Source organism: Triticum urartu, chromosome 5A (assembly GCF_056163025.1).
Source record: "Triticum urartu cultivar PI428250 chromosome 5A, HENAU_Tu73, whole genome shotgun sequence".
Lineage (NCBI taxonomy): Eukaryota > Viridiplantae > Streptophyta > Magnoliopsida > Poales > Poaceae > Triticum > Triticum urartu.
The window spans coordinates 276,470,219-276,484,721 of record NC_141877.1 but is presented as its reverse complement, the minus strand read 5'-3'; positions in this window follow the sequence as shown (position 1 = coordinate 276,484,721).

Below are 14,503 nucleotides of genomic sequence, written 5' to 3'. Positions count from 1 at the left end.
AGTCAAAGGCGGACCATGTTGTCTGCGGCCAATTTGTTGCCGTACGAGTAGGAAGACGCTATGCTCCTTTCTAACCGCATCTTCACGGTGACAAACCAGGGGACTTATTTTGTATGGGACACATCCTACGATATACTCCCTCTCTCCCAGTTTATTTGTTTTGAATCTTTTTGTTTTATAAGTTTCAAATTCAAATTTAGAGCTCCCCATCACATGTTGAGATTACAATGTCCATTAAATCGTTGCGTGCATGTATAGTAAAGAAACAAATCTCGAGTTTGGCACGAGTTCGTGTTGCGGGAGCACCACAAGCCCTGGCGCAGGAGTTACATTTCCCTCTCAGGGCCGTCGGGACTGAGCTTCAGCACCTTACTACACCTACCTTTGAGTCAATAACATGTGGACCCGATAGGTGACTGGTCCACATGTAATGCTCCTGTAGGCAGAGGGGCAGTGGGGCCAAGAGGGGTGAGCCGTAGGTCGGGGGACGTGTGGTTTCATGGGTTCGAGCGGCGTTGTGGGAATCGCGGGTGGCTGTGGTAGAAACTTGATGCTCGCCGCATTTTAGGTGGCCCACATGTCATGCACACAAAGGCAGAGGGGCGGTGCGGCCGAGAGGGGTGAGGCGCACGTCGGGGGGCATGGTGCTGTGGGTTGGAGAGGCGTCATGGGAATCGCGAGATGAAACGTGATGGTCGCCGTAGTTGAACTTCCACGGACAAGCTGTCATGTCTACGGACACATGCACTGCATACCGATCACTGGAAGGAGTAGCAGAGAAAGCTATATATGCGGATAAATAGTTCCTTATAGTCAAGCGGTCCCACGCTACTACTCTACTCCAAAGACATGCACACCATCGAAATAGTCCATCTATATCAATATACACCAAGAGGGAATAATTTTTTTACAAGAGAGGAAATAGTTCATCCAGCCATAATGCCCTCCTGCTGGTGCAGCCTCTTCTTCTTCTTCTTCTTCTTCTTATTCTCATTCTCTGTGGGAGACGGCTTCGCAACAAGCTCTTTGTACCTTGCAGCTATCTCGAAACTCACACGGGCATCGAGGGCAACATATTTTATCCGCTCATATGTCAAGGGATAATTCTCCCATCTAGACGACCTTAATGCCACCGTCTCGTCACCCTTCTGAAGATTTGTACTGAGCACAAAATTTGCTACGTCGAATAGGGATGGTGTCTGTTTATCACAATCTTCTACATGAATTTTGATTCTGGTTTGTAGGTCAGCGATGCTTTTCAAATCAAGGTTGTACGGCTCCAGCTTATGTTTGTCCCCTTCGATGGCTTCCCCAGAAAAGTATACATTCTCCCGAGACAAGAAATCATGAAGCTCACCTGGTATGGAGGGCGAGTGTATGATGTGGTACACCAAAACATCATCTTCGTGGCACAACTGAAGGACGGCGGCGTGCTGGATCTTCCCAGGGGCACGCTCCGTGTACTCTGCGTCGAGACCGATGACCCTTGTCTCTACCTTTTCGAGGGAGTTGGATACATTGTTGATCCACTGCCGAACAACCCTTGGGTGGACGGTGACGGTGGCAACTATGCGCATCTAGCCTTCGAGGAGGACATGTTGAACGCTAAAATCCTGCATCTCGATCTCTATCGCCATTTGGAACCGCTAGAACGTAGGGCTATGGTTTGGAGAATTAGGATTAGATGGCTACTCTAACTGAAGTAGTAGATGATTATTTAAAGAGGTTAAAACAATGTGAACGTAGTGGGGTTTGGATGCAAATGAAGACGAAGGGGAGGTGAAGAAGCCGAGGATAATCGGTTCCCGATGGAGAAGTAAATGGGAGAAGTGGCGTGCAGGCAGTTGATTAGACGGCTAGGTAGACTAAATGAAACGGCTATGCGGGTAGACTGATGAGTCGTACCTGTTCATGAACGTTCCCATCCTTCCTAATAGGTGGGACCTATGCAAACAGATAAAAAAATGTGCCGTAGCTTTTTTTGAGCGTGTGAGCGGGAGACACAACATTCTCTGGTTAAGGAATACTCCCTCCATTTAGGTGAGTATAAGTCACCTTATGAAAATCAGGTTTTCCCAAAACCTTTAGGCGTGGAGCATTAACTTCCTGCTCGATCCCCTCCCAGCCTTGATAGCCAGCGTTCTCTTCCTCTGTTGCCGCGTTCTACCTTTCCATTTTTCCTCTTCTCAAGTGTGGAACGATCTTCATGCCGTCCTTGATGCTCCAGAACGACCACTGCATGCATCGCGGCAGGGCGTTGATTGGGCATGCACAAGAATTTGGTTCTGCTCGCAATATGGATGATACCTGAATGATGAAGTGAACAGGCATGCTAGCACGGGAGACCTATTTCTGCTATACAATACTGGAGTACTCATGTTCCTACTACTACTACTACTACTACTACTACTACTACTACTACTACTACTACTACTACTACTACTACTACTACTACTAGTAGTAGTAGTAGTAGTAGTAGTAGTACAACTGTGGTACACTTGATGGTCAAAATACTATTCATCCGGTCCTCACAGTGAAGTGACAACACCCTGCGCCTGACACTAGTCCAGGTGGCGTGTTCGGGATACCAAAGTCAGCCTCACCCTGTGCACTGTGCAGTCTGTCACCCCCGTTGTACAACACATTAGCGCCTCGCCTCATCTCCCTCTCCGCTACCATAGCACCATTCCATCTCCATCTCCGTCTCCGTCTCCATCTCACTGTGCCCCCATGTACCGTCGCCTCACTCGCCTCCCCCAGTACCACTATTCCCTCGCTAGCCGCTCCAGCACCGACATCCTTCTCCCCCGTAAATCAAGTCCCCTTCCAAACTCCACCATGGCCGAATGCGAACCTCACAGCATCCATATGAGCCGCGATTGGAGCAATCTCCCCAGTGACATCCTCCACCTCTGTTGTTCGTGTATGGATATGTTGAGCACCCTGCGGCTGGCTGCATGCTCGAGGGACATGCACACGGCCATCGTCAAAGCGAAGCCGAAGCTTTTCAAGACACCCTGCTTGCTGCTATCTGGCGTTGCGAGATTGGCTCACCATGATATGGAGGCGTGCATGATGCCCCTCGACTTCAATCCGATCTCCATTAGCCGCAACTTCTTTGCAGGTATGTAGTGGGTCGCCGTACATCATTTCCCTCGACATCGATCCGATCACCATCGCTCGAAACTTCTTGGCAGGTATGTACTGGGTCGACATGAACTCCCACTGGATGGCTGCCTTCAGAGAAGACGGTAAAAAGTTGGTGCTCGTGAACTTCCAGACCTCCCATGAGATTATCCTTCCTCCGTTGGATTATATAGAGAATTACCATTGCGGTCCAAGTCATCTAGATTGTAGAAACATGCACCACACTATTGGTTTCCTCTAACCATACATTAGGGAAGTAAATGTGCATATGGAGAACTCTATATTTGCAAGTAGTGAAATCCTGCAATGCTTACCATGTGTACATACCTATATTCGCCCTTCAGCAATCATTGCCTACAATAATATCCTCACAAAAAGTTTGCCCAAAGAACACGAGTATACTACAATGCATGGTCTGTTAGTTACCTTGAAGAATTTGTTTGTGAGGACAGAACATGATTACATAACATGCATGACATGGTTTCCTGTGAAGAATCGATTGCGAGATAACATGAGTATAACCATGCATGGCACTTCTATATTTTCGAACCCAGTATAAATTTCCCTGTATTTTCCTCCCAGTTCCAACAGGGACATATCAATGCTGTTTCTTGCATTATCCTACTCATACTCTGAAAAATGCTGATCTTACATTAACAATGCCTGTCCTTTTTGATATGATGCAGTGTCCCTACAGTTACTGCCCTTTGTAATCACACCACCTTTGCCAAAAACAGGGAAGCACAACTGGTTCCTTGCTCGATCAGACGACGACAAAAGACTGATGATCATTTGGACACATGAGCCAGAAAAGTTATATTGCAAAAAACCCACTGTATACAAGCACCGTGTAATACGTGAGTATCCGTACAGTGGCTGTTACGTCTATGAGCAGGATACCAGCTTATTGGTGCCTTTAGGATTTTTTTAGTTGGAGGCGGGTAAACAACCTTGGTTCACACTCTCTGTTTCTCGGACTCAATTATCTGATTAACCAGGAGATCACCATTGGCAAGGACCTTGATGGCAGAGAGGCTCTGTTTGCTATGGAAAACTATGTCTACACAGCGAGCCCTAGGAGTTCGGGAGCAAACTCCCCTGATTGTCAACGATACAGCCTGCAGCCAAAAGAAGGTGAGAATGACAAAGGCATCTGGATTAACTTTGATCCTTCGATGTCTCAATTATGACAGGCAGTGATGTGGTTCAAGCCTTCAGGTTGATAGGTAATTGGGCTGTTGAATCGAAAGGGTGGAGTACTGGTGTCTCCGGATCACCGGTCGCTGAAGGGACTGCAAATTATGATGGTGTTGGATCATCTCTTCAAATGACTTTGTTGTCTTTGCTGCTGGTTCTGGATGGGTAGTTCTTTCTTTTGTTATGCATATTCCTTGTCATTTGGTCATCCTCGTCTATGTCACTCTTACTATGTAATAGTTGCTTCTGTTTAGAATGTCATTGTCGGCGTTCTGGGAACGGGGGTCCCCAGACTTGCCTGCCTGCAGCCTGTGGTGTGGCTCGAAGGAGGGGCCCAGCACGACCCATCTTCACCAACACAGACCCAAGACCCTCGCGAGGGGCCAAGCCTCGCGGGGCGGACGACGCGGAGCTTCCTCAGGCACGGCCTCACGAGGCTGGCTCGCGAGGAGGCGGAGAGATCAAGGCGGGGTACCTCACGAGGTGCCCGTGACGCAAGCCATGATGACCAAGGGCGCCAAGCGGGCGCCAGCCCGCGCAGTGTCCTCCTTTCCCCATTGGTGCAAAGGGGGCGAACGCAGCCGCGGAGTACCGAGGCATCAGGCAAAGGTTGCCATTTCGGTGCAACAAGACCAAGACCAGGAGGACTGCAAGATGGAGGTCATTGTGGAGCCCAAGACGGCGTCACCACCAGAGCTTTGTGCAGGCGAAGACTACTTTTGTCATGATAGCTGGTACTAGCTGTCCCCTTCAAATTAGCCCGCCATTGTTGGCTCCCTTACCGCTCGTTATTTGGGAAGAGGACCAGGGCCTCTATAAATAGGACTAGCCACCCCCAGGGGAGAGGGGCATCAACAATTGTGAAGAGAGAGAGAGAAGGGTGACTGAACTCCTCCGAGCAGTTCATCGCCCCAGCCAAGAACAGACCCTCGTGAGGCTGTTCTTCCTTGTATTGCTCATCATCATCGGCCCAAGAGGCAATCCACCACACCACACATTGGAGTAGGGTATTACACCACAACGGTGGCCTGAACCAGTATAAACCCTGTGTCTCTTGTGTTGTTCTTTCCATAGCTTAGATCTTAGCGAGGCGGAGGGGTGCAGGTAGGTAGAAGGCGAAATCTCCGCGCGCACCCCAGTGTTTGAACCTCAAGGGTCTGCCGGAACCCGAAATCCGACATTTGGCACGCTAGGTAGGGGTGCACCGGAGTTTTCTCTTCCGCCACCGCCACGGCCTGCCTCGCGATGAGTAGCGCGTCGCCCGCTCCGGCCGCCGGCGCCAGCACGGGGGCCAGGGGCTCCGAGCCCTGGCCCCAGCCCTGCAACGGGTACGGTGGCCGGACAAGTTCAAGCCAACGACGCCGCCGCGCTACGGCGGCGCGACAGATCCGCTGGCCTTCTTGCTGGCGAGCGAGGAGGCCCTCCTCGAAGCTGGAGGTGACGATAGAGTCATGGCCAAGTGGCTCCCCATGGCCCTCGCCGGCGCTCCACGTGCATGGCTGCTCCACCTGCCGGCAGCCTCCGTGGCCTCTTGGGAAGAGCCCCACAGCCTCTTCCCCGCCCACCACGCTACACCAACACCCCCGGTCGTCGCGGCCCTCCTGGGCGGCACGCAGGCGCCGCCTACAAGTCGCCACGTCAAGCCGTTCATCCGCCAGGTTAGCGCCGCTTCCACGTGGCAGGGGGCTCGCCCGGACCGGGCGGCGCCCAAGGCTGGCATAACCTTCAGCTCGGAGGACCACCCCTCCAACTCGGCCTGCTCGGGTGCGCTCCCCATGCTGTGCGGGCCTCAGCGTGCTCCCCACCATCTGCCAGGTGGCTGTCACCAGAACTCTCATCGATGGCGGTGCGGGCCTTAGCATGCTCTCGGTCGAGGCCCTCAACCTCCTCTGCATACCCCTGGAACGGCTATAGCCCAGCCGACCCTTCTCAGACGTTGGGGGCGGATCATCCAGCTCCTTGGGACAAATCCGGCTCCCAGTAACCTTCGGCACCTACAACAACTTCCGCATGGAGCTGGTCGACTTTGACATCGCCCCCATCGGCCTCCCCTACAACGCCATCCTCGGCTACCCAGCGCTGGCCCAGTTCATGGCCGCAACGCACCCGACGTACAACCTCATGAAGATGCCCGGGAGTAGCGGTGTCCTCACCGTGCACAGGGACACCGGAGACGCGCTGCGGGTGCTCAAGCTCGCCTTCAAGACGGCGGCATCGGCGTGGCCCACCGACTTGGAAACCCCCGAGCCCAAGGGGGCTGCACCCGCCAAGAAGAAACAGTTGTTCACCCAAGACAAGGTAGAAACCAAGCAGATACCCGTTGAAGAGGACGGGTCCACCAATGCCACTTTCACCATAGGCGCCAACCTCGAACCCGAGCAGGAGGAGGCCCTGGTCGGGTTCCTGCGCGCAAACAAGAAGGTATTCGCTTGGGAGCCTGATCAGTTGGCGGGGATCCCTAGGAGTGTAATCGAGCATCACCTCAACGTGTGCCCCAACGTGCGCCCTGTGAAGCAAAAGGCAAGGCGGCAGTCCACAGAAGAGCAGGCCTTCATCGTCCAAGAGACCCGCAAACTAGAAGCCGCTGGGGTCATTCGCGAGGTCCGATACCCGGATTGGTTGGCCAACCCTGTCGTTGTGCCAAAGAAGGGAGGGAAGGAGCGCATGTGTGTCGACTTCACCAACCTCAATAAGGCATGCCCGCAAGATCGGTTCCCGCTCCCCCGCATCGACCAGATCGTCGGTTCCACCGCGGAATGCGACCTGCTAGGCTTCTTGGATGCCTTCTCTGGGTATCACCAGATCAAGACGGCGGTAGAAGACGTCGAAAAGACAGCCTTCCTAACCCCGTGTGGGGTGTACTGCTACACATGCATGCCATTCGGGCTGCGTAATGGAGGGGCGACCTTTCAGCGGCTGATGCACATCACCTTGGGCCCGCAGCTCGGGAAGAATGTTGAAGCTTACGTCGATGACATTGTGGTAAAGTCTCGGGAGGCCAGGACCCTGATACAAGACCTGAAGGAAACCTTCGCGAGCCTCAACGCAGTGAACCTATGGCTCAACCCAGAGAAGTGTGTGTTCGGAGTCCCCTCGGGCAAGCTCTTGGGTTTCCTCGTGTCCCACCGAGGCATCAAGGCTAACCCGGAAAAGGTCAAGGCAGTGGAAGACATGAGCCCTCCAAAGACCCTCAGAGAAATGTAGAAGCTCATTGGGCGCGTGACCGCACTAGGGCGCTTCATCTCCAAGTTGGGGGAACGAGCGCTGCCCTTCTTCCAGCTAATGAAGAAAAAGGGGCCCTCTGAGTGGATTGAAGAGGCCGAGAAGGCGTTCCAGGATCTCAAGAGATACCTGACCAGCCCACCGGTCATGGTGGCTCCGCGCCCTCAAGAGCCCCTGGTGCTTTACCTCGCCGCCACTCCCTACTCCGCCAGCGCAACCCTGGTGGCGGTTAGAGAGGAGCGTCGAATCAAACCCACAGCAGCAGCCTGGGACAAGGCAAAATAGGAACAAGGAAGGCCCACAGAAACCGCCGCCGCGGCTGAGGAGGATCAGCCGCCGCAGAGGAGTGCACTGGAGGCGGAAGAGGCCCCTCTCCCAGATGGCCAGCCTCAGGAGGCCTCATCGCCTCAGGAGGCGCCATGGTCCCCAAAGGGAGCCGCCAGCACTGAGGCACCCAACCTCATTGAGCACCCAGTGTACTTCGTCAGCACAATGTTGCGGGATGCGAGGGCACGGTACCCCATGCCTCAGAAACACCTCCTCACGCTACTGGTGGCCTCGCGCAAGCTGTGGCACTATTTTCAGGGTCACCCCATCAAGGTCGTCTCGTCATACCCCTTGGAGAGAGTGCTCAGGAGCCCTAACTCAGCTGGAAGGGTCGCTGAGTGGAACATAGAACTGCAAGCGTTTCAGCTCGAATTCAGCACGACCAGAGTCATCAAGGGAGCAGCGTTGACGGATTTTGTGGCAGAATGGATGGAGGCACCAGGCCTCAAGGCCGACGAGGATCGGTCCCTCTCCCCGGGAAGCGAGGCGCCAGAAGGCTGGGTCATGTACTTCGATGGGGCGTTCTCCAGGCATGGCGCTGGGGCTGGGGCGGTCCTTATATCGCCCACTCAAGACAAGCTCTACTACGTTGTGCAGCTCTGTTTCCAGCAAGGTGAAAAGGTCTCCAACAACATAGCGGAGTATGAAGGTTTAATAGCGGGCTTGAAGGCCGCAGCTGCCCTGGGGGTGAAACGCCTCACCATCAAGGGCGATTCGCAGCTCCTTGTCAATTTCTCCAACAAGGTGTATGAGCCGAAAGATGAGCACATGGAAGCCTACCTTGCGGAGGTCCGCAGGATGGAGAAGCAGTTCTGGGGGTTGGAGTTGCAGCATGTGCCCCGTGGCACCAATCAGGAGGCCGACGACATCGCCAAACGGGCGTCCAGGCGGTTACCTCAGGAGCCTGGCATTTTCGAGGAGCGGCTCTTCAAGCCCTCAGCCCTGCCGTCATTGTCAAACATGGCTCAGCCTCAGGAGGAGCTCCCCCAGCCACCTGCCTCAGGAGCTCCGGCCTGTGGCCCGGCCTCAGGAGCACGCCTGCTCCTGACCATGGAACCTCAGGAGGGATGCTGGATCACGGAGCTCCGAAATTACTTAACACAAGGGACCCTACCGGAGAAGGAGGAGGAAGCGGAGCGAGTGGCACGCCAGGCCACGGCATACTGCATCAAGGATGGAGAGCTCTACCGGAAGCGACCAAACGATGTATCCATGCGCTGCATCTCCAGGGAGCAAGGGAAGGAACTGCTGGAAGATATACACGGCGGAGACTGTGGACATCATTCATCATCACGGACCCTCGTCGGTAAGGCATTCCGCAGTGGGTTTTATTGGCCCACCACACTCAATGACGCCGTCGAACTAGTGAAAGCTTGTGAGGCCTGCCAGTTCCACGCCAAGCAGATCCATCAGCCAGCAGGAGGCCTACAGACTATACCCCTTTCGTGGCCATTCGCAGTCTGGGGGCTGGACATCTTGGGCCCGTTTCCTCGGGCGCCAGGGGGCTACCTCTACGTCGCCGTGGACAAGTTCACCAAGTGGGCTGAAGTAGAGGCTGTCCGCACCATTCCCGCGGGTTCCGCGGTCAAGTTCATCAAGGGCATCGTGAGCCGGTTCGGGGTGCCGAACCGCATCATCACGGACAACGGTTCGCAGTTCACCAGTAACCTCTTCAAAACATACTGTGCTAACCTTGGAATGCAGATATGCTACGCTTCGGTGGCGCACCCCCGAAGCAATGGCCAGGCCGAGCGAGCCAACGCAGAGGTCCTGAGGGGCCTCAAGACCAAGACGTTCAAGAAGAAGCTGGACGCCTGCGGCAGAGGTTGGTACGACGAGCTTCAGTCCGTGTTGTGGTCCATCCGCACAACCGCGACCAAGCCAACTGGAGAGACCCCGTTCTTCCTGGTCTACGGAGCCGAAGCGGTCCTCCCTCACGAGGTCAGACGTCGCTCCCCGCGGGTCCTGGCGTTCGACGAGGCGCAGCAGGACGCCATGCGGGGGATGGACCTCGTGCTGGGGGAGGAACGTCGCCGAGAAGCCGCGCTGCGAGCGGCGAGGTACCAACAAGCACTGCGGCGATATCACTGCCGCAACATCCGCCCCAGAACTCTCGAGGTAGGAGACCTCGTGCTCAGGCGGGTTCTCTCTAGGGAGGGGCTGCACAAGCTCTTCCCATGTGGGAGGGCCCGTTCAAAGTTGTTCATGTTTCCAGGCCCGGCTCCGCGTGCTTGGAGACTTAGGAGGGGGTGCCGGTCCAGAACGCATGGAACATCCAGCACCTCTAGAGGTTCTACCCCTCAAAAGGCCCAGAGCCTGTGAAGAAGGCGAATGCCTGTGAAGCTGTAGCGTTTTGGAAAAGGCCCAGAGCCTGTGAAGAAGGCGAATGCCTGTGAAGCTGTAGCGTTTTAGAAAAGGCCCAGAGCCTGTGAAGAAGGCGAATGCCTATGAAGCTGTCACATTTTGGAAAAGGCCCGGAGCCTGTGAAGAAGGCCAACGCCTGTGAAGCTCGCCGCCCGTGACACTCTCACGTAATAATGAGTTGGGGCTGTACACGCCCCGGAGTCTCAGGAGCGCCGGCCTCAAGCCCTAGGGCTCCCTCCCACGCCCAGTGGCAGCACCTAGCTCCGCGCTAGTGAGAAGACGTCGAAGACTAGATTAGGTGCCGGACGCGGCTTTTTCATTTGCTTTCCGAAGTTGGCTTGTTCATTCTCATTCGAAGTTTTATTGAAGTTGTTGCCGTCTTTGGCTTGTGGTTCTTCGACTTTTCACCCTCCTGCCTCGATTTCTCTTATGCCAGGCCTCGCGAGGGGGGCAGCCGAGCGCCCTCGCGAGTGTTCCTGTCCTAGTCGTTCAAAGGTTTTGCGACCTGGGTCCATTACTGGAGCACCCCTCCAGTCCGTGCCCCACGGGCACCGCGACACGAACACAGGGCCTGGGTCGGTCGCCCCCCACGGCTGGGGCCGAGAACTATCCACGCGCGGGCACGTAGCAGGAAGGCATGATAAAGAAAGCAAAGCGATGATTAACAGCAATAACCCAAACACGCCCCCGCGGGGCTTCACGCTACTGTCTTTTTACGTAGGAAAAAGGAAAAGAAAGAACAAATCAGGCGCATCTCGCCTTGCACCGGCCTACAGGGAAGACTCGAGCTGCCTCTGGGGCTCAGGCAGACTCCCTCTCGCGCTTCACCGAGGCGCGACGGCGGGCGGACACGCTACCACCTCCCAAGCATGTGCAACAGCGTGCAGGCTGGCCGCGGCCGCTGCTAGAAGAGTCGCCGCCTGAAGAAGAACCGGAGAAGCTTGGGGAACCCTGAGCGCCGCCAGTCACGCGAGCGCTGTCCTCTCCATCATCGCCGGAGCTGGGTTCCCAGCCGCGGTCGTCATCCTCGGGGCAGCACCCTGCGCGGCGACCATCTTCCCCAAACACCCTCACGTAGAGGGTGGCATCGCCGTCAAACTTGAAGTACAGGGTGCACCGACGCCTCAGGCCACGCGCGCGGGCAAACGTCTGCCAACCGCGGGCCAAGGCCAGGCTCCCGGCTGCGGAGACCACCAGTGAAGCCCATGAGGCCCGGCTGTAGCAGCCGTCAGCCTGGAGCCAGAGGCCGCCCGGGGCACCGGCCGGGAGCTCGCCAAGGAGGAAGCAAGGAACTGGAAGCCGGGTGCTAGTCGGCTCCGCCGACCACACGACGAACTCCGGCAGCACCTCTGCAGCGCGAAAGCGCGGCCTGGGGGGACGCGCGACCGGAGCGCGCCCCCCGGCCGCAGCAATCCGCCCGTCGCCGTGCTGGAAATCGTCTCCACGGCCGCGGGGAGCTGCCGTGGTGGCCACAGGATGTTTGCGAGGGCGCCCTCGGCCGCGCTTGGGCGGGGGAGAGGCAGGCTCAACCTGGCGAGCCTTCCCCTTCTCTGCGGCCGAGAACCTCCTCGACGGGGCCATGAAGAAGAAGGAGAAGCAAGGGGGGATGAACTGGAAGGGTGCGCGCCGATCCGTACTTATAGCCGGCGAGGGCCAACCGTCGGCCCCCACGATCGCAGGTAATCATGACCCGCTTTGCATGCAGGGACTTGTCCAATCCGTGCAGTTGCCGAGGTGCCATGGGGAAGTGGAGACGCCCACGTCCAATCAACCGCCACGCGGCGCCCAAGGCCGCAAGCTGTTAGGGCCCGCGGTGCTTCGCTCTTGCCCTTCCGCCTCCCTACACGGCCAAGTCCGGGCGCGCCTTGGGCCCGGGGGCTACTGTCGGCGTTCTGGGAACGGGGGTCCCCAGACTTGCCTGCCTGTGGCCTGCGGTGTGGCTCGAAGGAGGGGCCCAGCACGGCCCATCTTCACCAACACAGACCCAAGACCCTCGCGGGGCGGACGACGCGGAGCTTCCTCAGGCACGGCCTCACCAGGCTGGCTCGCGAGGAGGCGGAGAGATCAAGGCGAGGTACCTCACGAGGTGCCCGTGACGCAAGCCATGACGACCAAGGGCGCCAGGCGGGCGCCAGCCCGCGCAGTGTCCTCCTTTCCCCTTTGGTGCAAAGGGGGCGAACGCAGCCGCGGAGTACCGAGGCATCAGGCAAAGGTTGCCATTTTGGTGCAACAAGACCAAGACCAGGAGGACTGCAAGACAGAGGTCATTCTGGAGCCCAAGATGGCGTCACCACCAGACCTTTCTGCAGGCGAAGACTACTTTTGTCAGGATAGCTGGTAGTAGCTGTCCCCCTTCAAATTAGCCCGCCATTGTTGGCTCCCTTCCCGCTCGATATTTGGGAAGAGGACCAGGGCCTCTATAAAAAGGACTAGCCACCCCCAGGGGAGAGGGGCATCAACAATTGTGAAGAGAGAGAGAGAGAGAGAGAGAGAGAGAGAGAGAGAGAAGGGTGACTGAACTCCTCCCAGCAGTTCATTGCCCCAGCCAAGAACAGACCCTCGCGAGGCTGTTCTTCCTTGTATTGCTCATCATCATCAGCCCAAGAGGCAATCCACCACACCACACACTGGAGTAGGGTATTACACCACAACGGTGGCCTAAACCAGTATAAACCCTGTGTCTCTTGTGTTGTTCTTTCCATAGCTTAGATCTTAGCGAGGCAGAGGGGTGCAGGTAGGTAGAAGGCGAAATCTCCGCGCGCACCCCAGTGTTCGAACCTCAAGGGTCTGCCGGAACCCGAAATCCGACAGTCATTCTTGTCTGGATCACGAGAGTCTGAGCGCTGCAGATGGGTGCGTTTTGGTGGTGTAGCAAGACTTCTTATGAACTATCATGTCTTGCTGTTTATGTCAGTATTAGTCACTAGTCAGTGTTTGAATGTTGTATATATCGTTTGTTTCGAACTGTTTATTGTCTCGAACTACTGGTGGGCTAAATGAGGGCATCACCATTCTCCAGTGTTGAGAGTATATCTCCTTTTTTCAAGTTATATAATTTGAGCTCAATGTCTTTTCGATGATGTACACTTGTTTGGGCCAGTGAGGTGTTGTTGAATATGGGCCGAGTAGTAACGCAATGCCAAACAGGTCAATTATGACTCTCAGGCCGGGCTCTCAAAAGATCCTGAAAAAAAGGCCAGGCTGTCCAAAAAAGAAAAATAAGGACTCTTAGCCCGACATGTGGGCGCCACAGGTGTTTTCGTGCGCTTGCGCGCCGAGAGCATATTGGCGCGTGCTCGAAATTCATGCTACCTTTTCATCCCCAGTCTCCCGCCCCTCCCCCACCTCTGGAATCTCGATTCCTACTCCAGTTCCCCCAAATCCCCCTCCTGTACTCCCTGTACTCAAGTGCACTATCATGTCGCCGGTCAACGCGGATCTCTGAGCCGGAGATCCTGGGGTCCGTCCTGCCTTCGGTCGCTGCATGCTGTCGCTCAACAGTGGCATGGCGGTGCTTGACGACCAGTTTGCCGGCAAAGTGCTGATGGTAACCATCAACGGTGACCCGCCTCCCGTCTCGCCGGACGACCTTGTCAAAGCTCTTGGCATTGCGCACGGCATCCAAATAAGTGACTTGCTCGTCGAAGTCTGTACGCCACCGGCTGACTTCTTCGTCATGTTCCGGACAACTTTCGACTGCAGTCGTGTGTTCGAATCTTCCCGGCGTATGTTCTGCGATGGCGTGTTGATGAGCTTTGATCGCTGGCACCCAGGATGGGGCTCAATGCCCTCTGAGCTTGATTTTTTAACAAAGCTTACCTTCCACGGCATGCCTCAACGTGCTTGGAACAGCGAGTCCCTGAACGAGCTTATCAATGACCTTGGAGGTGAGCTCATAAGTATGTTTGTTCCTCCAGACAGCTGGGCTCTGACAGTTATGGCATGGATGAAGAAGCCGTCCACCATACCGAAGGTGATTGGTGTTGAGATACCGGTGCAGGAACCAGGGTTGTACTATTCGTCACCACCAAGGCCACCGCAGACCACGTTAGGGATGTACCTGTATCGAGTGTTCGTGCATGTCGAAGAAGTGGTCAATCCATCAATCAAAGTCCTGCCGCCGCCGCTAGTGCCAGGGTCCGTCGACGTCGTCCATTACAGGTGTCAACGTCAGAATTTCCCCGTGTTGCTCGGAACGATGGATGGCACAGGGCCTACTCCATCACGCGGCGGAGGCCACTTCTTC